At 42.6% G+C, this 22,612-nt stretch overlaps 1 protein-coding gene across 2 annotated transcripts in view; it reads left to right on the forward strand.

The window, feature by feature from the left end:
• Positions 1 to 22,612, forward strand: part of LOC117222655 (uncharacterized) — a 437,318-nt gene that overhangs the window by 364,179 nt on the left and 50,527 nt on the right. For both annotated transcript variants that reach the window (XM_033474470.2, XM_033474478.2), the window contains one exon: positions 2,945 to 2,978. The gene's annotated coding sequence lies outside the window, so the exon portion shown is untranslated. The remainder of the gene's footprint in view (positions 1 to 2,944; positions 2,979 to 22,612) is intronic.

Below are 22,612 nucleotides of genomic sequence, written 5' to 3' on the forward strand. Positions count from 1 at the left end.
AGGGAAATTCGCAGCAGACCGAAATTTGGCATTCTAGAGAGAATTTACTGTGCCAGTAATTCCTCTCGAGGCAACAATGTGCTGATCGCCTTTCATAAGAAGTACCAAAGTTCACGTGAATACGTAAACATGCCACACATCGAGCTGCTGTTTGTCAAAATCTGTCTTGATTCACACAGTATTGGTTACTATAGCATCGATATACCTTCTTACAAGCGTTCTATTCGTGTTTGTACTGTGACTTTACCAGAACTGTTTTACTGAGATTGTCGACCGATATCTAGCTGATCACGTATAATGACGGCCATATAGTTAAAACCACTTAGAAAATCGATATAACTTTTTTCAAACTGAACTAAACGATTTACATTAGATGATAGAGGGACAAGCCTGTTTCCCTTAATCTTGCCATTACTTGGAATGACAAGAAAGCATAGAACTCTTGTTTTCCAATCTTTTTATCTGAGCCTATAAAGAAAATTTTCAAAATGCGCCTTACAGATTTCGGTAACTTCTATGCAACCTTGAGACAAACGAGCACCAGTTTTCGGATGATTTTTCTTAGATTTTTATTTTTGAATACAGTCAGCTTCTTACGCTTGTATCAAGGATGTCACACAGCCAAAAGATGAACAAAACCGTCAACAGATTTTTAGCCTGACCGAACAACATCACTATCAATAAACAAGATCAGCAATTTTTCACCGAGGAATTATTAATTTTCGAACAGCTGTAACTCGGTTAAAAGCTATCATAGTGTCATGATTTTCGAAAATTAAAAATTGAAGTGTCTAGTATATGATACCATACGCTAATTTTTAGTATCATGCACTATCCATGCACATCTCACTACTGTATTCTTCTAAATCCGAGGGAATAGTTCGTGATACCGAAAAACTGTAAAGTCTAACACCCTCGTGGAGCTGTAAAAATTGTTTTAAAGCGTGCAGTTCCCGGCATCGTAAAGTTACACGTCCCCCTTTAATTCGAGGGAAGCCTTAAGTCTCTACGACCTTCTCTCGCCAAGTTACAGCGCACTTAACGGAGTTACAGCTGTTCATAGATTGACAATCTCTCGGTCAAAAGAACGACTGATCCTTCAATTTTGCCGTCGGGTGTACTTTCGAGCTGCAAAAAGTTCTCTCAAGAATTCTGAAATCCAGGCAAAGCCGAAGACTTTGAAATCCAGTTACAAGAATCCGGCGCAGAGGTTAGCACAGAGGTTGAAAGAAAAAATGGAATTTACAGGAAACGTGTCCCAGGGTTCCGGCAACCTAATATTTACCCGCTAGGGGGTGTGTGGGGGTGAGTCAATTGCGACGGCGGTGTAGGACGGAAACGACGCTCGAACGGACAACAGCCTGCAGATTGCTATAAAACGCCGAATCTCGCCTAGCCGGAAGATATATCGCGGCCGATAAAAATGGGCAACCGAGGGGTGGTGTGGGGCGCGGTGGTGGGAGCTGGAAAAAATTGGAGCGCCGACACAGTTTCGGGCCAATAAGCGGCCGCCGTAACTCACGGAGTTTCCGAGCTTTTGGCTTCTGGCCGCGAAGTCTGCGGACCGGCGCTCGTTTCGGATCCGCGACGCCCTCTCTTCGTACCTATGCCCGCTCGACCGTGATTTCATCCCCTCCACCCTCCCGCCCCTCAAACCCGCCTTCTGGACGCAACTTTCCTCTGGGCCGAGCTCCACGACCCGTTTTCCACCGCCGGGATCGGGTCGCCGGCCGAATAACCATCAACGGTCTCGAAAATGAGCACGTTCACCTTACCTCGAACCGAGGTCGCTTGTCCTTGCTAAGAGAAATCCCTTCCCTGTACGCTGTGCCAATCTATTTTTTAGATTATTGTGAAGGATGATGTCGAAATTTTGGTAATTGACGTGAGAGGACTGCGGTGAAACAGATTCGAAGAGGAGAATTTCTGTTCTGGATTAAAATTAGTTTGCTAATGGACGTTCTTGAAATGGACACGGAAAAACGAGTACAGAGTGGAGAGTACATTTTTATTCTACGTGAAGACTTCTGAATGTTTGTTCTGTTTGAGGTACGTTCTTAAAACGATGTACAATAATGTCTCCCTAATTGACGCTCAGATTGTGCACAAAAATTGACAATTTGGGAACAGGAGATTCGATTATTCGAGCCTTGCAGCGCGTTTTTATAGTTGTTGATAATCGATAAGTATCAAAAACGAGCCACAAGGCTCGAACAATTGTATCTCCTCTTTTAAAATTGACCATTTTTGTGGACAATCTGAGCGTTAATTAGAGAAACATTACTGTATATTGGTTGTACATAGGGATGAACATCGGTACAGACAATGTAAGGAAAGAAGCATCAAAAATGAAGAACAAATAAAGATTTCTATAAATCGAATGTGAATCCTCATTTTGTTTGACAGACATTTTCAAGTCTGTAAATATGATTAAATATCATTCAAAGTAATAAATCTAAGGTGGAAGTACAGTAATTTCTCCCTGGAAGGCTCGGAGCTCGGAATTAAAAACGGTAATCGCCAGACACTCGGACACGATTCTTCCGGTCTCGCGGTTCGTTTTTTGTAGAAACTCAGAGCAGTTGGCAGTATGCCGGTGTACGTTAATATAACTACATAGAAATGCTAGAATAAAAACGATGACTTAACTTTTTTATTTCAATTTTTTTGTCACGATTCGAAGGCAATTCGGAGGCCGCAAGCCACGATTCGACGAAGATTGGTCGAATCTTAGCATCCACGTAGTAATAAATTGCATAGGCGTAGAACTAGCACAGGGAAATTCACAGCAACCTGAAATTTCCGAGAGAAGCAATGTAATTTCCAAGATTCTTTAAATACCTTATATACTTATAATCATATTTTCATGATATTGAAATGGATCTTGAATCTTTCACGTCTTAAATTTCGTTATTTATATATTCTATTATTCTTTTTGTTACAGATACGAATTTTAAGGCTGCCCGAATAGCACACAGGTAAGGAACAATCATATCGTTTTCAAAAATCCGAAGAAATATAGCAATTAAGTTTAATTACGGATAAATCAGATTGTACCACTCTCTGATACCTTAAAATTAATTTGTTGTGTCACCGTATGTATGTGCATGAAAAAGAAATGAGTCATTGAAGCAGAACTGTTTACGAATAAGGTTTAAAAGACAGCAGAGTTAACGAGGATGAAAATAATAGTTCTTACAAACAGTGCAAAGAAAGTTGTACTACTTTCTAAAAATACCTAAAGCAATTAATAACAGTCGAAACTGCTGATAATAATTCGGGTATCCGGTTGCATAACGATGTGAATACGTACGAAAGCGAGAGATTACAACACGTATGAAGTCATTGAGAATGAAATTTAATCAAAGCTGACTTAAAGAGAGTAAGAGGGGACAGTGAAAATATTAAAAAGAAACCGAGTTTAACAATAGAATTATCGTATTATTTATTCCCAATTGCATCCATGCAATAAGATTTTAGGAGACACAAACTGAATTTCCCAGATGCAATTTTGGGGACAGTCGAGGACGCAGCATGTCGTGGTCGTGTACAGTCCCATAACTCCTCGAAGTAGATTAGATCGTCGGTCAGACAAGCGAAACGATATCTCGCAGATCCGACAGCGTCAAGTTTCCTTTGATCGGATAAGTGAAAGAAGTCCATCCGCGGTCGGACAAGCTGGATATAGAACACCCGGTCGGTCAGACAAGTAGAATTTTCGCAGGATGGCACCCTGTAAGAAGATTAAGAGCCTCTGCGGTCGGAAGAGTAGATTAAAGTCCGCGCTCGGCCACGCCAAGTAGAATGCGGTCCGTTGAAGATCGAGCGAATTGGATAAGGACTATTTCTATTCAACCAGTGGAAATACGTTTAGTCCCAGGCCAAAACAAATAGAGCATCGCGTGGTCGCATTACGGTAAAGTGGATTTGAAACCTTCCTGCTCGGGACGGCCGGAAGCACGTGCCTTAATACATAATCACACGCGATATACTGTACGTCGCGTCGGGAGTCGGCCAAGATGGAATATTCTCATTTCGGAACGGTAATCGCGATGAGTTTCCGACTAAATCCTGATATTTCTGGAATCCCGCCATCATACACCGGCTTTTTCGCTAACCACAGAAGATTATTACTGATGAGGGCTCGAATGATATTTCAACTATTTTAGCCTGATCGTAGATTCGTTAGGCAGCACTTCACAAATTACGTAATGCTGTAAGTATGGGTATCTTCGGGGGAAAAAATTCTCGAATGCGGTTCAATGTGCGCACGTTTGAAACACCTAACGGCGAAGTTTCTACGGAGTTTCTGTGCCTCGGAAATAATTCACAAAGTGTGCACTTTTTCAACTTCATAGTGAAACCGTGCAACACGCTGGCTTCCTAGTAGCTTGCGGATTTCATTCACTTATGGGAAAAATATACAGCTGCAATACAAAACGGTAAAAACACGAAAGAAATGGAGAAATATCGATACACATTACCTTTGACTATTTGAGAACATTGTAAATCCCAAGTGTCTCCAGTTTCCAGCAGATAACTTTATTTTGCGTTCCGATCTACTTATTTGCGATTCGATATTCCTTTTTACAATTAGCTTCTTTTCAAATGTAGCAACGGAAAGATTGTTACTTTATTCGAATAAACCGATACAACAAAGAGTTATTCGAATAAATAAATAAAATTAAGAACTTTTTGACTAAATCGAGAGAATAAAGAATTATTTGAATAAATCGATAGAATAAAGAATTTTTCGAATAAATCGACAGAATAAAGAATTATTTGAATAAATAGATAGAATAAAGAATCATTCGAATAAATAGAATAATCCATGACGAATAATGAATAATTTTTACTCGAATAACATATTCAATTGGAAACCATACATTCTGATAATTATCTCAAATGAATGTTCGCTCGAAACAATTCGATCAATGACCCGCTCTAATTTGTTTACGTCATAAAAGTATCAAATCTGTAATATAGTCTTATCTGCACCGCATTTTGCCTCCACGGCGAAGCACGAATCCATTTTCCTCATTTACTATATATTCTATTGTTAACCTACCATGGTTTTCCGCGCGGAACGGGAGTATCAATAATTTCTGGTAGCAATGGGACGCGAGAGAATGGATTCGATAGGCCGGGAGAAGGGTCGTCGATCGTCCCTGTCCTCGACCGCGATATTTAAAACGGTCGGCGAGCGCACCGGAGTGTGGGGCGTCGCGTCGCGACGCGACGCGATGCGACGCGGCGCGGCGCTGCGCGGCTTTTGTCTCGCCGCGGTCGCAAAGTCGAAGCAGCTCTCAGGCAGTCTGGTCCGATGGGCTTGCACAAAGGACGCAGAGAACATCCGCGTTTGAAGGAGGGCCGGCAGAATGGCGGAGCAGTATCGCGGCCGTTTGTCGCGTTACGTTGGCGAACGTCGAACCACGATAGAGAGGGGGAGAAAGGGAGAAAGAGAGAGAGAGAGAGAGATACGGGGTGGCAAGCGTGGGAGGCAAAGCGTAGGCGTTCGATGCACCTGACGCAACGGCCCGACGCTCGGAAAAAAGTCGAGGAAATCGCGTCGAACGACTATACACGGCGTACAGTCGCGAAAGCGCCGAACCGGCCGCGAGAAGGTAAATGTACTGTGCACGAGATAAAGAGCTCGACGCACGCGCCTCCCGCGCATCCTTCCTTCAATTTATTATACTTGCAAGCTCCCTGCAACGTGGCATCGGCGCAACCTGGATGGAGAATCGGCGCGAACCCCGTGAAAACGTCCCGCGAGTGCGAAAAATTCCTACATTTATCCTGGTAAATGTTCAACCTAAGTGATTGATGTTCTTCTCGACTCGCGAGATCTCTCCCACGTGTCTCGATTTTCATTTCGTGTTCGAGACTGTTGCACGAGGTCGCTGGAGGTATTTTATCTTTCAATTAGTTGCGCGAATTTCAAGCGAATATTGTATCGGCGTGCCCGCGGGAATTCAAGGCAATTGTCTAATTTTTGAATACTTTCTTGGGGTTTTATGTTTGGGGCCATTGCGCGAATCCGCAGATAAAATCATCCGACTGAAGCGACTGTATGAAAACACAGTGAACATTTCGTCTTTGAATTGTACAAATTCGAAGTAAGTGTTTGTTCTTACTCATTCTACGAATACAGTTTTCATTTTATTCGAATTCCCTTGTTTCATCATCCAAGAATTGCATCCATCCGATGCAGTCTTTTAATTGTTTATACTCGAACGGCGACTCTGAGAAATTTTTACATTGTTGATTTGTTTGTATTTCATTAATCGTTGAAAGAATGGAACAGTTTCCCGAGTAAACGGGCTCGATTTCATATGCATTAAATGAGGAGAATCGTATAAATTATTGCCGGTCGAAAGGAATGTCTTCGTATCGGACTTTAGACAGTTCCGAGTGCAAAATCCAGTCCATTTGAACTCTGAACCCAATTGGTTTTATTTCACTGTCTAGTTTCTGATAACTTTGTCCATTGAGAAACATTGAAGCGGCTAGAAGGAGTAGCTTAAAAATTACGTTGACAAAAAGTTCTAAATGGAATGAGAAACGACCATAAGCATACTCGGTTATATTTTTATTCAACAGATCCGCCGTTCGGCTATTAAAAATAAAATGAACGAACAAACTGAGCGTCTTTCGTGGCTCGACCACGAGCGAAATCGCAGGCTCCAGATTGTATATTCGTGAGGAAGAATTAGCCAGCATTTTCAGAAAGATTTTCGCAATTAATATTGATGCGCGAGCGGTCGCTTTCGCCGCAAACCGAATTCCATCTCCATAAATTGAGTTCGCAATTAGATTTCGGATAAATAATAAGATTTATCCGATTAGCGAGACGAATACGCGCCGCTAATAATTTCGACGGCATTTCTCGGCGAAAATACTGGAATGAAAACCGCGGTTATACAACGTCCCGGTGCCCGATTGTCGATTATACGCAATAAATGGAGAAACGCGGCTGCGGGACATCCGTGGGCTATTCCCGCGTTCACGCTAGAACCCCCTCTCTCCCACGAAAACTCCATTAACACACGCCCCGGCACGAAGGGAATTTATTTATTTATTTGTTCGCGCCCCCGCAATCCTAGAGGCCACTAATGAGTTCGCGGTATTTGCGTAATTAACGCATCGTCGGCCGAACAGGCCGCCTCTTTTCGCGATGGCCTGCGGTGCATGATTATAATGTATATATGTGTATATATGTATATACATATATACATTGTATATACATACACCCGCAAACACCGCATTCCAAGGTATTGCAAGAATTTTTTCACCGGGCTATCTGAGAACGCGGCGAGCATTCACTGTCAATAATATCGCGCTGATCTTAAAATTAATATACAGGGTGTCCCAAAAATGTCTCGCAATCCGGAAATGGGAGATTTCTCGGGTCATTCGAAGTAACTTTTTCCTTAGCGAAAATGCAATCCGCGGCTTCGTTCACGAGTTATTAACGAAAGACGGTGCCCAATGAGAGACGAGCTCGGCTGGCGCGGGTCGGCCGCGCCAATCAGCGGAACCGAGTTTCGACCGCTCGTTGGCTCGCCTCGCGAGCGCGCCTCTCATTGGTCAGTGTTTTTCGTTAATAACTCGTTAACGATGCCTCGGAGAAAAGTTTTGTAAAGGAAAAAGTTGCTTCGAATGACCACGGAAACCTCCATTTCCGGATTACGAGACATTTTTGGGATACCCTGTATTTTGCCTATAACATTGCTTAGATTAGATTTTATTACGGAACCGGCAATATACAGGGTAAATATACCTAAACATTTCTATTTAAATACCTGCTCCAATAATAATGTTACAAAAAATATTGAAGCTGATATTAAAACACATTCAGACATGCACAACGATAATTGATCTTGAAATATTTAATCATCGTGTAATACAGTTCTTCGTGGCTTTTTGAGCAGTGAATTACAATCCGAGAACCATTTTCGTCATCGTTAGACTGTTGAGTCTCAAAATAAAAATTGTTTGCTCCGATCGCAAGGCACGCGAGCTCCATAGTCATTCGTTTTCTATCTGAGTAATCTTAATGTGCTGAAAATATATTGTAATTCTATCTTGAAGTTCATTAAACAGTTTTACCGTTTCGCATTTGGTCTGTTAACTTTTCTCACGAATATATAAAATATGTAACGTCGTGAATGTAAAACAATTAAATCGAATTTCTTTGTACTACAGGAAACGTAGCCACTTTCGTGATCTAAGAAATTGCGCACGAGAAAACTGCAGAAGCAACACGGACGATACTTGGGTAGAACTATTCTACCATGCCTCGAATAAAATGATACACGTTCTTATTACGTTGTGAACGTCGTAGTAGATGTAAATAGTGTACGAAGCCAGCGAGAGACACACTCGTCACGTTCCATAATCCGCGGGACCGTTTCAGGAGCATGAATTATAGAACGAGGCAAATAAAATATTTCTTACTTGCCGAGGGAAGAAACAAACGAGACACGGACTGGCGCATCTGCCGAGCAAAGGAACAACGGCCCATCCTTCGTTACGTTTTCCTCCGCGAAGTGCAAACCGACGATACAGGCAAAATAATGGTGGATATCAGAAACATTTTTGCTCTTTCCGAGAATGTTCGCGAATTTCCGCGACGGCAGAGGCGATATTTCAAATTCAAGCGACCAGACTCTCTCCCACGCTGTCCCAGAGTGATCTTCTCGATGCCGTCCCGCGGGACGTCGCGTCGGAAGCATTGTTTGTAAATCACCGAAACAGAAGGAAACGCGGCCGGGGCGCAGGGAAGAATTATGCGCGATAAATCCCGCGAATAGACGTCGTCCGCGCACCAGAGAGATTACTTTCTCCATGAACTGTTCGCGTCGCCGCGTATTTCGCGCCTGAACGGGCCTCTCTTTTCACCCCGGATCATTCGCTCGCCGAAGAAAAAGCTCGTCGCGTTCCGTTCGGCCACGGTCGGGGAAAAAAGGGAGGCGCAAATCCGTAACCGCGATAAATTCTCGCTGCAGCTTTGCGGCCGATCGAGGATCAACGGCGTCATGGATCTTTCGTTACCGTGCGCAAATCGATGAACGCCGCCAATCGGTTCGAAAAAGTGAAAAAAATGAACGTATCGCGCCCGTGCTGCGATCGGGACGGTCTGCCACGGAAGATGATGAAAAGTTTGCTTTCAAGTGAGTTATTACATCCATGATTTTAGAATACTGTACATATTGTGTCTTAATTTTACATTTATGTACCGGACTTCGGATTTTATATATTTATCGGAAAAACGAAGAGTTTGAAATTCAGAACGATGGAATTATTAGATCAATTTAAGATTGCTGTTATATTATTTTCAATATAAATATTAAATTGACGAAGAGAAGGAACAATTTAGTAACTGCGTACATTATCGCTAAATTTACTTAGCATTAAAGTGATTAACGCGTGTTACTTTATACAGATAGAAATGCTGAATTTATTTAGAATTTTCTCTGCTTTAATCATAACGTATGCTCGAACCAAGAAATGTATTCGATCATTTCCAATGAAAATGTTTTTACGATTTTAACAATTTTGAAATAAAAGACGTAAAACAGTGTCAAGAAATAGTTTTGCAAGAACAGCAGAATTGACTCACATATATGTTAGTAGTACGATGCCAGTCGAGTTGACTTTCGTTGTAGTGTTCTTCCGTGCTTCGCATATCTACACATCTCTATAATTGAAAGTTAGCTGTGCCAAACGTTTTTGTTCGCAACAGTATATCACTAAAATAAAAAAAAAATGGTAATAAATCATTCCACCTACCTCCAGACAGTGGATCGGTCACATCTCGCCAATAAATTCCACACAACGAATGCACCGAAGGAGACACTATGTTCTGGCAATCCTCCAACAACACTAATTAATTTATTCCGCGTTATTCCGAAATCCAATCGCTTTAACCGTACCAAACGTTAGTGTTGGTCGACATCACGGAATTAAAAATAAAAATATTACAAATTATATTAGGAAATTCCTTTCCCTTTGGACGAATGCAACAGTATTTTGATGCGATATAAACGACCTGTGCCTGTGAAGTTTAGAAAGAAAGCTTGCCGTTGAAGGAAATCTCTACTTCGCGAAACGCCTTGGAACATCTTTGCGCATTGACCGGATGAATAATGCTCTTTCTTTTCTGTTTATTTTTAAGGCATTTACGGAGCATAGCATTCGCACAGTTACAACAGCCACTTAAATTATAGTAATTCGATGCTAGGTTTGGTAAGGTTCGCCAATAGATTTAAGACATTCAAATGGTGTTTTTGCACGAGTCGCTGTTATCCAAGTTTTCTTCGTTGTATGTCAGGTGAAGACGTTTCGCTCTTTGGAATTTTTAATAGGATTTAATAAGTTTAATCGATGGAATTTAGTCCGCGTTATTCCAAAATCCAATCGCTTCAACCGTACCAAACGTTAGTGTTGGTCGACATCACGGAATTAAAAATAAAAATATTACAAATTATATTAGGAATTTCCTTTCCCTTTGGACGAATGCAACAGTATTTTTACGAGGATATAAACGACCCGTGCCTCTGAAGTTTGGAAAGAAAGCTTGCCGTTGAAGGAAAATTCTAGTTCGCGCCTTGGAACATCTCTGCGCATTGACCGGTTGAACAGTGCTTTTCCTTCTTTGTTTATTTTTAAAATTCGATGCTAAATCTGTTAAGGTTCGCCAATAGATTTAAGATATTCTAATGGTGTTTTTGCACAAGTCGCTGTTGCCCAAGATTTCTTCGTTGTGTGCCAGGTGAAGACGTTTCGCCCTTTGGAATTTTCGACAGGATGTAATAAGTTCAATCGATGGAATTACCTAAGTTACACGGATTGCACATTGGAGGGTTATCTTTTCTTTAATTAGACAAGAGTGCGTGAGGTGTGTATGTACATGTGTACGACCGATTCCCGACCAGATTAACAGTGAATCGTAGTCGTAATTTCACGCGACATCGGTGCGGAACAGGATGCCGTGCGGACAAGCAATCGCGCGGCTACGAAATCAAGATCCGAAATAACCGTCGTAAAGCTGTAGGGGTCGTCGATTCGGCTGTTGTCCTGGCGTCCCCCCGCCCGTCCCCGCGGACAATTCAATCCGAAGATTAAACAGTCGATTACAATTTCAAGCGGGGCTCGTTCGAAATTAATTTGGCCGGGAGCCAAAATCGTCCGCCGGTAAACATATTAGGTCGCGTCCCGTGACTAACGGCTGCAACGCGCGACGGCTCGCCTCGCGGCGAGAATAAAAGAACGATGGGACCGGCAATTTCCATTATGAGTTCACGTGCCGTCGGCGGAAGTTCATAAAGCTCGGCGTGCACCGCTACGAAACAGGGATTCCTCGCTCTGTCCGAGATTACAGAATAATCAACATACTTCGTTTGCCGTGTTACGATGCCGCTGCTGCTCCTTGCTGCTCTACTACCGTTGCCGTTGCTGCTGTTACTGCTGATGCTTGGCCCGCGTTCTCCTCCGTAATATCATGCGATATACTACGGCCGTTACTCTGTAAATACTTTACGTTCGTCTATTTGTGTGTGCACCTACGCGTTGCCCCTCGGCCAGGAGTTGATCCTACGATGTCAGGCTAGTAGGAATTTTTGGAATTTTTCTACCGTTTACGAGGTGGAAAGGGTTTTTAGGAATTTGTTCGATCGATGCAAAAGTAGCGGAGAGGCTGTCTAGAAAACAGCCGTGGAATTTGACTTCAACGAACTGCAGTTTTATTTCTTCGCGCATCTACAGCTTAAAATTTCAAATGTTCGTTCATTGTACGGTTCAGTTGTGTTTGAATCATTCTTTGACACCTGTGTGGAAAATTAGGTGCAATCATTTCTTTGATACAGTGGAATGTGTCTTGTGCTCAGAAAAGATGTTTCGGCGTTGTAACATCGATATTTGGACAGTGACATCTCAGAAGCACGTCGAAAAATTTAGCATCGTTTACGGTTAAATTGTAGACTTTTATGGGAGCTCATATTTTTGCGGAATTCGCTAACTCAGCTGCGGAAGTCGTAAAGAATTGAGTGCCAGCATCGAAGATTTGTGTAGTTCGAGATTACCACAGTAATGCTATTAAATTTTGCTCAAGTAATTCGTTGAACGTGTCCTACACGCTGGTATGCGGTACAAATTCACGGAATTCGCAGTACAGTTAATCCACTACACTCATATTTAGATGGTTTCACTGCACCGCGGAAACCCGATTTCAACCCTCCTTGCGAACTGCAGGAGTTCCGAAAATACCAACAAATGTCTTTAAAGTGTTACAAACTCTATAAATGTGTTATTAATATTCCGTCGTAATTGGTATTTTATTATGATCTGGCCAGTGATCGATGTATACTATTTCTAAATTTTTTCGTTGTTTTGTCCAGCAAGTATTTCTTTCCGACCTCTCATTGATTTACTCTACTCGATTGATCGCTCATCAATTCGAGTTAATTGTCCGACCAATGTTCCGTTTGTGCTATTTGGCTGACCAGTGATACACTTATATCACTTATGTGGTTGTAACAGGATTATATTACGTCTTTGGCAATGACACAGCAATGTTACTTTTTCGATCAATGACAAAGTAATGCTATTTTTCTAATAAATAAGAAACCCACGCTACATATTCAGAATGTAATAATTTATATTTATTGTCTGACGAGTGATAGACCCGTACCACTTCGCTGATAATATCAAGTTTGCATTACTTTCCTAGGAATGACAAAGTGATATTACTTTTCTCACAGATGATAAACTTATCCTATTTTTTATCCAGTAAATTATAGTTTACAATATTTATCTCTGCAATGGCAAACTGATACCACTTCTGTGGTAGGGAACGTGTACTCTACCCGTGGAAATAACAAACTCGCATTACTTTCCCGATCAATGACAAAGTAATGCTATTTTTCTAATAAATAAGAAACCCACGTTATACGTTCAGAATGTAATAATTTATATTTATTGTCTGACGAGTGATAGACCCGTACCACTTCGCTCATAATGTCAAGTTTGCATTACTTTCCTAGGAATGACAAAGTGATATTACTTTTCTCACAGATGATAAACTTATCCTATTTTTTTATCCACTAAATTATAGTTTACAATATTTATCTCTGCAATGACCAACTGATACCACTTCTCTGGTACCACTTCTGCGATAGGGAACGTGTACTCTACCCGTGGGAATAACAAACTCGCATTACTTTTCCGATCAATGTTAAACACACTCGGTTAAGTTAATAGCGAACTCTCTGATCAGCGGTTGCTCGCTGCTACCTGTCGCCCAGAAGCCGCGCCGACGCCCACAGATCAAACTCCGAAATCGGTCAGAAAAATCCATCCCCAAGGAACACCGTCGCAATCATACTTCCATCTTCCTCGTGCTCGCAATCGGCCGCAATTCCCGCGCACCTAGACCAAATCGACCAATTCCTCGGCGCGCGATCAATTCCCATTTCTCCGTCCACCACGATAGTTTCCCAGGATCGAGATAAACCATCGACGGGTAACCGTTTTCCTCCGAGGCTTTCAATACCGCGCGGCGACTAATCTCCGCGTAAATACGCATTACAGAGAAGTGAATTTAAATCGAACCTCGCCGGACATCGCTGTCGATCGGAACGCGTTCGGATCGCGGGCAACTGAAGCAAAAGAGATGGAGAATCCAAGAGAGAGAGAGAGAGAGAGAGAGAGAGAGAGAGAGAGAGAGAGAAAGAGAGAGAGAGAGAGAAAGAGAGAGAGAGAGGATAAGGGAAACAAAGGTAGTGGCGAGGGCGGGTATCGACATTGCCTCGATTCCGCCTTACAAAGGAAACAGAAAAATGTCCGAGCGATTATAAAGGGAGCATGCTAGAGCGAACGTCCGCTCGGCCGAGTGCATCTAGCCGAGTGCATCTGGCCGCATGTTATCGGCCCGGCTGCAGGACAATCCGGCGCAGACACTCCGCGCGAGCGGGTTGCGGGAGCGTTAAAGGTGCGGGTCGCGATTCCGCTGCGAGATAATCGCCTATCGACGCTGACACCGGACCGAAATCGGCGTCGTAAACCGGACGATATTCTACAACCATCCGCCCGCGCGGATCCTCGTCCCCGTCGTCTTAATTCCGTGTAATGCGATCGACCGCGCGATTGCGGCGCGATTGCGGGCCAATTGCGGCGCCTCCGGGTCTGGTTATAGTTGTTTCTGACCGGACCTTCGCATCTTGATGGGGACGCGCGTTTGCTTGTGCCTCGAGTTGGCGATCTTTATTGCTTGCCCATGATTGACGATTCGGATTGCAGTCGTAGCTTACCAGCGGCACAAATTCTGGAACCGTAATCAAACTTTGAAGACAGCGTTCCGTCCGTAATTGTCGCAACTTCGGATCTGCCGGATGACAGTTACGGCAGAGGTACTATATTTTTCGTGGTGTCCGAATGTAGAGGATAGCTATCGAAGAAGAAAGAGGGACTCAGGATCGAGGCGTCCGATGAACCTTGACCTTTTAGGTACGGCTGAATTCCGCGCGAGGCTATTTCCCTGGACGGCAGATTCTGATATGTACCGTACAGAGTCTGATACTGTATATTCCGTCTGTATATTGTTGACACTGTTGTAGATCGATGTGAAGACAAAAGAAATGTGACACAATGCATAGGAAGATGATTATTTAATTCAAACGGAGAGCTAGTGAGCTACTAGAGTGAGCCACTATAGTGACGCGTCGTGCAGAGAGATGACATCCGCGAAAGCCACTATAGTGGTGTCTCGTTCAGAGAGATGATATCCGCGAAAGCCGCTATAGTGGCGTGTCGTTCTGAAAGATGACATCCACGGAAGCCACTATAGTGGACGCGTTGTCCAGAGAGATGACATCCGCGAAAGCCGCTATAGTGGCGTGTCGTTCTGAAAGATGACATCCACGGAAGCCACTATAGTGGACACGTTGTCCAGAGAGATGACATCCGCGAAAGCCGCTATAGTGGCGTGTCGTTCTGAAAGATGACATCCACGGAAGCCACTATAGTGGACGCGTTGTCCAGAGAGATGACATCCGCGAAAGCCACTATAGTGGTGTCTCGTTCAGAGAGATGATATCCGCGAAAGCCGCTATAGTGGCGTGTCGTTCTGAAAGGTGATATCCGCGAAAGCCACTATAGTGTCGCGTCGTGCCTAAGAGGTTGAAGGACTCGTGCGAGCTCAGCCTTTTAAATTCGGAAATCAATACCCTTTATGTTTGGTTCCTCGTCACTGAAACTTTTACCATCGTATTGGTCTCGTTTTTCTGATTAAATTAACACAAAGCACAATGTAATTACGGTTACAATTACTAATGACGTTCAATGAAACCGCGATCAATTTGTCTGTACATCCTTCAGTAGAATATTACTGTTCATTCGTTAAAAATTGTTGATCATTCATCGATCGTCTAACGTATTCTTCATGAAGTCTTACATTACATTTTGAAAAATGATGTAACGATCAAAAAAGATGTTAGAATTGTGTCCAGGAATGTATAAAGTTAGCAGTACAACAGCTTTCTTAAGACGATATTATTCAGCAGATTAAATATGTGGATGATCATTTCAACAACTATGCAGTCTAAGTATTCATTCACAGGACAGGTCTCCTTGTATGCAGCAGGAATTTGGCAACACTTGAGATCTGGGCTAGCATTGTTTCTGCGCCAAGGTCTTTAATCGCTTGTGGTTCTATGTCAAGCCTGGCTCAACGTAGATATCCTCGCTAATAGTTACTTATTTCGCAGCTTTACGTTATATTCATGAATAACACAACAATTACGTGGTGCATAAGAATGGCCATAGTGTTTCTCAATTGTCCTGCATAGGTTTAAAAGATTAAATTATACGATGTTACAATAAATTTTCAATTGAAAGCGAGGAATCGCTCAAGACCGCAAAGGATTGGAAGATATATACAGGGTGTTCCAAAAATGTCTCGCAATCCGAAAGTGGCGGGTTTCTCAGGCTATTTGAAGCAACTTTTTCCTTTACAAAAATGTTCTCCGAGGCACCATTAACGAGTTATTAACGAAAAACAGTGAGAGGCGAGATCAGCTGGCGCGAGGCGGCCGAGCCAACGGCGCCAGCGGTCGAGGCGACCGAGTCAACGGCGCCAGCGGTCGAGGCGGCCGAGCCAACGGCGACAGCGGTCGTGGCGGTCGAATCCCAGCTCAGCTGGCGCGAGGCGACCGAGCCAATGAGCGGAAGTGGGCTTCGTGCGCTGGTTGGCTGGGCCGCCTCGCGTCAGCCGTACTCGATTTTTATTGGTCACCGTTTTTCGTTAATATCTCGTTAACGGTGCCTCGGAGAAAATTTTTGTAAAGAAAAAAGTTGCTTCGAATGGCCTCAGTAATCACAAATTTCCCGAAAGTACCATAATTTTGGGACACCCTGTACATATATATATTCCGTATTTTACTGACGGATAAAGTTGCTAGATGAAAGCAGAAATGGTTCACGATTCGACATCGTGATAAACGCGTATTCCAGCGGGCAAGAGAGACTGCACAGAATGCGCGGTCGTTGTAAAACGTCACGATCCGCGGCTACTTGGCCTAAGCAGAATGAAAGCATAGGCAAAAATATTTCAGCATTTTTCACGGGGCCGGCTATTTGCTGGAAAGCAGAACATGTTCCCTGGCTGATGGACATTTCACTGGCAACACGCTCGACGGCCATTTTTTTTCTCAGGTTTTTCGCTCGGACTCACTCCACGTCGGAGCATGCGGTAATAAATTTTGCAAAAATCTACTCTGTTGCTACCCCGCGCGGAACTAAGCTATAGGAGAGGGGGCTTTAATCATTTCTTTTTTTCGTGGCACTTTATTTGTACGAAAAGTTTGACAATTTAGTAACTTCGTGATGTTAGGGGACACGGCTCGGCCGTAACTCCAACTTCAGACCGAGTAACAAGCAGCAGCTATTTTATTACCGCGGTATGGGCTATTATATCCGCGAACGAAACAACATTCCCGTGTTCTATTATTACTGGGAAAGTTCTGTGAAATGCAAAATCATCCTGAAATTCCGGTGTTCTAAATTCAACGTTATAGAATTTTACAGAGTTTGCTCGAACGCGTTAGAACCATCCACTTGATTACTAAGTGTTACACAGGGTGTTCCAAAATTATTTCCGGGAAACGAGGGGTCATAAAGCAGCTTCGAAGATACATTCCCTTATTTTTAACAGAGATATTCTATTCCCGTGCCCACGTCGATATTAGTACCGCTAGACAATTGCTATAAACGGGTACATTAGATATATATATATATGTTACCGTGAATGACCGAAATTGGAGAATGTCGACTTTCACCGGTGAATGTCAACAGATACCAAATACGTCGGTGAAAGATCGAATATTTCATTACATTGTTGTACATTCGGACCCTCTCCGGTGTGTGTCGACAATCACAGATATGCTCTGGTGGAGGTCCAAAACCTGTCATTGCAAAAGGAAGTGTTCCACAAATAAATGCAGTTGTAAAAGCAAGGGACTCTTGTGCAATTCAAAGTGTCATAGTAGTTTAAGTTGTTGCAATAAATAAGATTTGAATCGCATAAGTAAGTAATTTTTTTATTACTATTATTTTCTTTTCTCGTGTAGAATGTACCGTGTATTTTAAATTCTTGGTCATTCCTTTCAGAAAGAGAGGCGAAAAAGTTACGTCACCCTTGTGGCGTTTTATAGCGACTGAATTACGGAGAAGAAAATATAAATCTCCAACATGTTCAACATTCACCATTAGTGCATGGCGAATGTCAACATTTACCGGTGTAAGTCAGAAATAAGGGTATTTAGCAAATATTTCGGACATACACCAAGCGACTACGTGAATGTTGACATTCGCCGGTGAAAGTCGACATTCTCCAGATTTCGGTGTTTCACTGTAACATATACATATATACATTACATACATACATACACTATTTTTAACACGTTAAGCGCGGAGCCGATACTGTTGGGCTTTCCGTTGATGCGGTTGATGTTTTTAACCTTGATGTTACCGATGTCATGCACCGATGCCGTCCAAACGATAGATTATGTCAAGATTATCATGCGCTGATGCCGTCCAAACGAAAAGTCCACTGTCAGCCGCAGGTGGTGCTTTTATTTCTGAAGCTACACCTCGCGTATCACTTTCCACTGTTAATCTTTAGCGAACGACTTTTTCGGCCGAGTCAGGTAGCAGAACGAGGCGATTTTTGCAAATTTGTCAAGTGTCTTACAGTAATGTCTCTCTAATTAACGCTCAGATTGTCTACAAAAATGGACAATTTGGGAAGAGGAGATACGATTATTCGAGCCTTGCGGTTTATTTTAATAGTTACGAATTGTCAGCAACTATAAAAACAAGCTGCAAGGCTCGAACTATCGTAACGCTTCTTCCGAAATTGTCCATTTTTGTGGACAATCTGAGCGTCAGTAAGGGAGACATTACTGTATATGGTACAATAAAATGATCTTACATATAAATTATCTTACAAAAACGTTATATTTCGTTAGTTTATCTATATTCACACTTTTATGAATATAATTTTACAAAAATTACGATTTGTAGTTTCGTTTGGTGTGACAGTTTATAAAACATTGACAATCTTTCTTTGTGCCAGTAACAATTACATGCAATTTCCCGTTTAGACGAATTTCGTCAGAGTTGGACGACGATCTTGAAGATCTGTTTCGTAGCTGACGAAAATCTCCTCTTAATTTGTTGATCAAAATTTTGCGAAAGTTCAAATGTATAACTGGTTATTCGTTTCTCTGCCTTTTTACATGTTTGTAGAGAATGTACGAATCGATTAAACAAATTTCTAGTCCCCAGAAAAATAATTTGCGCCACCACTTCAGGGACTTTCTTATAAAACAGTACGTTGTGAACAATGTTGGAGATAACGAAATCTAACATAAATACCGACTGTCGCCTCTCGTCCGCTAAGGGTTAACATTGTCAGAGGTCTCAAAGACACTATTCGCTTCAAACACCAGTATTTTCCCTGTCAAGTAGAACATTAGGCAACAAGGATATCGGTAAACTTTCTTTGGCGCTTGCATCGACTCAAGCTCAAATGCAGCAGCTCTAAAATCTACATCAAATGCTCTCGAAATGTTCCGGCAACACCTCCCAGAAAAATCCACTGCTCTTCACAGGCGAACGCTATAACAACTCCAAAAGGCACTCGAGTTAAAATCCTCTGTCCGTGAACGGTATTAGGAGCCAGGCGGATCCGAAGGTCAGCCCGCAACGGAGAGTCCCGAGCCCGGTTTCCAAACTTTCATTCCACTCAGCCTCGTTTCCATTTGTCTCGGACATTTCGCTACAAATGTCCAGAACAATGGAGCTCGGGATAGCACGTAGCAGAGGTTCTCGATCTTCCAACTAACGTTAGCCAGCCAAACCGAGGTTCCTGGAAACCGTGCTCGGAAAAACCATCGAACACAGCCTCGGAAATAGCCTGCAGTGAGAGAAAGAGACAGAGAGTGAGAGAGAGAGAGGGGGAGAGAGAGAGGACAAACAAGCAAGCAACGCAGGACCGCGGGACAAAAGCCATCGACCCGGAGAGCCAGCCGGCTGTCGGAATTTCACAGACGACGCCCTCTCGATTGTCCTGGAACGGACGCTTGACACTTGGCGCGTATCGTTACGACGTTCTGCCCCGTGGTTCCGAGCCGCCCCTCCCCCAACCCTGGCCGAAGCGTCGCGACGCGGAAACAACTCCTTTGTATACGATTTTTTCCCTGCTCCCAACATCCCCGTTTCTCGATACGCTGCGGCGGCGGCGCACGTCCTGGCGGGTGGTGGCTAAGCATCGCCGGTTTACGAGCCCCCGTAATCCCTCCGCGCTGTCTCAGAACCGTTCCCAACGACTGACGACGATTTTAGTCGCCAACTATAAACCCTCGTCCACCGGTTTAACGATCTGGCTCTGCGATTCGCACGAGCATTCTCTGCAACGAATTCTCGAATGGATCGCTTAGGAGCGAGGTCCCCTCGAATTGTTTCATTGGGACGATTGGGGCGAAAGTTTCGTGGGGAATAGTCTTCGCTAGCAGAATTTGATAGGAAGAGTAGACAGCTGGATAAGGTGGCCGGATGTGACCGCCGACCAAATTGTTTTTTGATAAACCGCTCGTGAGAAAACCATCTTGGTCAAGATTCGGGTCGGCATGGATTAATTCAATTATTAACCCTTAGCGCTCCGCGCGTTTCTCGAGTACTGCCTACCAACAACTCCGGCACATTTTTGGAGCGGAGCACCTGAGATAAAGGAAGTCTTATTTTGAGCGGGAAAGATTACACGTCCTTGTGAATGCATTTGATTTCATTTATTTTATAAATATACATTTTTCTATTGTAAATAAAAGATAAATTTTTAATTTTGTCATTCACCATGATGCGATATCTTTGGTAACAATCTCCCATGTGCATTCGGGGTTTACTCGGACAAGTGTCACAGTATTCGCTTTGCCAAATAGAGTTACTAGATATTTCTTTCAAGTTTAGAACATTTTCTGCGTAATTGTTGGTTTCCTTTATAATTTCATTTACCAATTCGTCCGTGAAAAATAATTTTTAAATATTGTATCGGCTGTTCAAGGTTTGTAGGAACTTGTGGTCCAATGACCTGTAGCAATACACTAAAAGGTATTCTATCTGGAATATGTAATTCTTCCGTAACATTGCGTCATTCATCCAAGTCTTGTAACGAATCTTCGCTTTCACTTTCAATAATTCTCATTCTTCGTCTCTTTGGTAGTATAATTTCGCTACTACTACTTGAAGTGTCAGAATCATAACCAACATTGTCTTCCACAATGTCTTTTAACTCTTCAAAATCAAATACGACTTCGGTATCACTCGGCTCTAAATTCTCATCATAATATTTATTTTTCTCCATGTTGCTAACCATGGAAAAGGTCAAAAAAATGGTTTAATCGTAATGGTACAGACTTAGCACGTTTTAACTACAGATAACAATTGCTAACGTCGACGATAACGTATGCTAAAAACATTTAGCTCTATTTCTTCTGTTTTGCGATATTGAACGTTATGAAAAAATTCTTGAATTTTCTACCCGATCGGGCACGATATTCCGAATTTTGACAGAATTTTTAGTTTAGCAGAACAGAAGGAATAGACTAGTCTGATAATTCGATTAATTTGTTGACTCGATTCGACTGTGGCAGTTTTTGTTTTTGTCTCCATCTGCTTTCATTCTTGAACTTTGATAACAGGAGGATCAAATTTTGTTTAAATTTAGAAGAAATCACACACTTATATTTAGTAGATTATGTATACAATCCGAAGATTCTAGATGAATTAAGAAGATTCTTAAGAAGATTCTTAAGTGTCTGATTTTTCGTAACGAATCACGAGTCTGACTCGTTGTCATATTGTAAGAGAATAACATACTTTACCTGGTATAGTTGACTCATCGCATTGTATGCAGGGGATTCAATCAAGTCATTGGAGCAGGCTACTCTCCTCTAGTTAGATATTATGAAAACTGCGATATAATTTTCAACTGAATGATTTTTCGACAAGTTGCATCGAACTTCTATTCTTCAATCGATTACAAATTGATTCATATCTCTGAATAATCGAAATAGAAAAGCATCGTGTACGAGTCAAGTCGTGTTGAGTTCGAATCAGAAATGTCGTTCGATCCAGAATATTTTGTACATAAGAATAATTAAAATCTTGCACATTTAGCAATGCACTAAATAAAAACAACAGTAACGTATATATTGACTCAGACTACGTATGACAATTTTTAATGACGCCTCGAAGTTGCCATTCGAGTGCAAAGGATCAAGATAGATCATATTTAGTACTAATGAAAGAGTTAAAAGATAAATAAGATCAAAAAGGGTTAATTCGATATAACGTTAAAGAATAATATCCCGAATCCTTGTATGACTTTCACAAAAACTGGCTTTTCTCATCTGTTTAAAGTTATAAAGTCCAGACAAGACGGAGAGATCGTCGGACCTTAGACGACAGAGCTCGTCAACGATCACCGGAGAGTTGAATCTCCAGAATGGCGTAACGCGTCCGCCGGGACTCGCGAGATGTCGCGCGATAGTAATCGCAGAGGGGGTAGCTGGTTGCAGCATCGTCGACCCGGAAACATTTAACGGCTTAAACACCACGACAGTCGAGCTCGTCTCGACTCTCTGGAATTCTGCCGCGCCGCTGACGCCACGAATCGCTTCGAATAAAATATTAATATTCCACCGTCCATCCCCTCGACCGCCCCTGTCTCAACGGGGAAATCGTCGTGACGCGACCACGGAAAAAATGAATGAACTGCAAAACGCGTTACCCACGGTAAGCCGCCGCCATTATTTTCGGCGACCCAACCCTTTCCGCGCACTCACCCCCGCTAAATCCTCCCTCCATTACGGTTATCTCCAGTGCATTAAGTTTCGCTATCGCGACGGTTTTACTATCGTTTCTGGGTCCACTATCGTTCGACGTTGCGCGGTTCTCGACGATTAAATATGCAATTACGCTTGTCTGCGTCGTTTGGACTCCTTGGCTTGTCAGGGGTTATGCTTGTCACCAGTCATTTTTATTATTCATTTCT

Source organism: Megalopta genalis, chromosome 1, assembly GCF_051020955.1.
Source record: "Megalopta genalis isolate 19385.01 chromosome 1, iyMegGena1_principal, whole genome shotgun sequence".
NCBI lineage: Eukaryota > Metazoa > Arthropoda > Insecta > Hymenoptera > Halictidae > Megalopta > Megalopta genalis.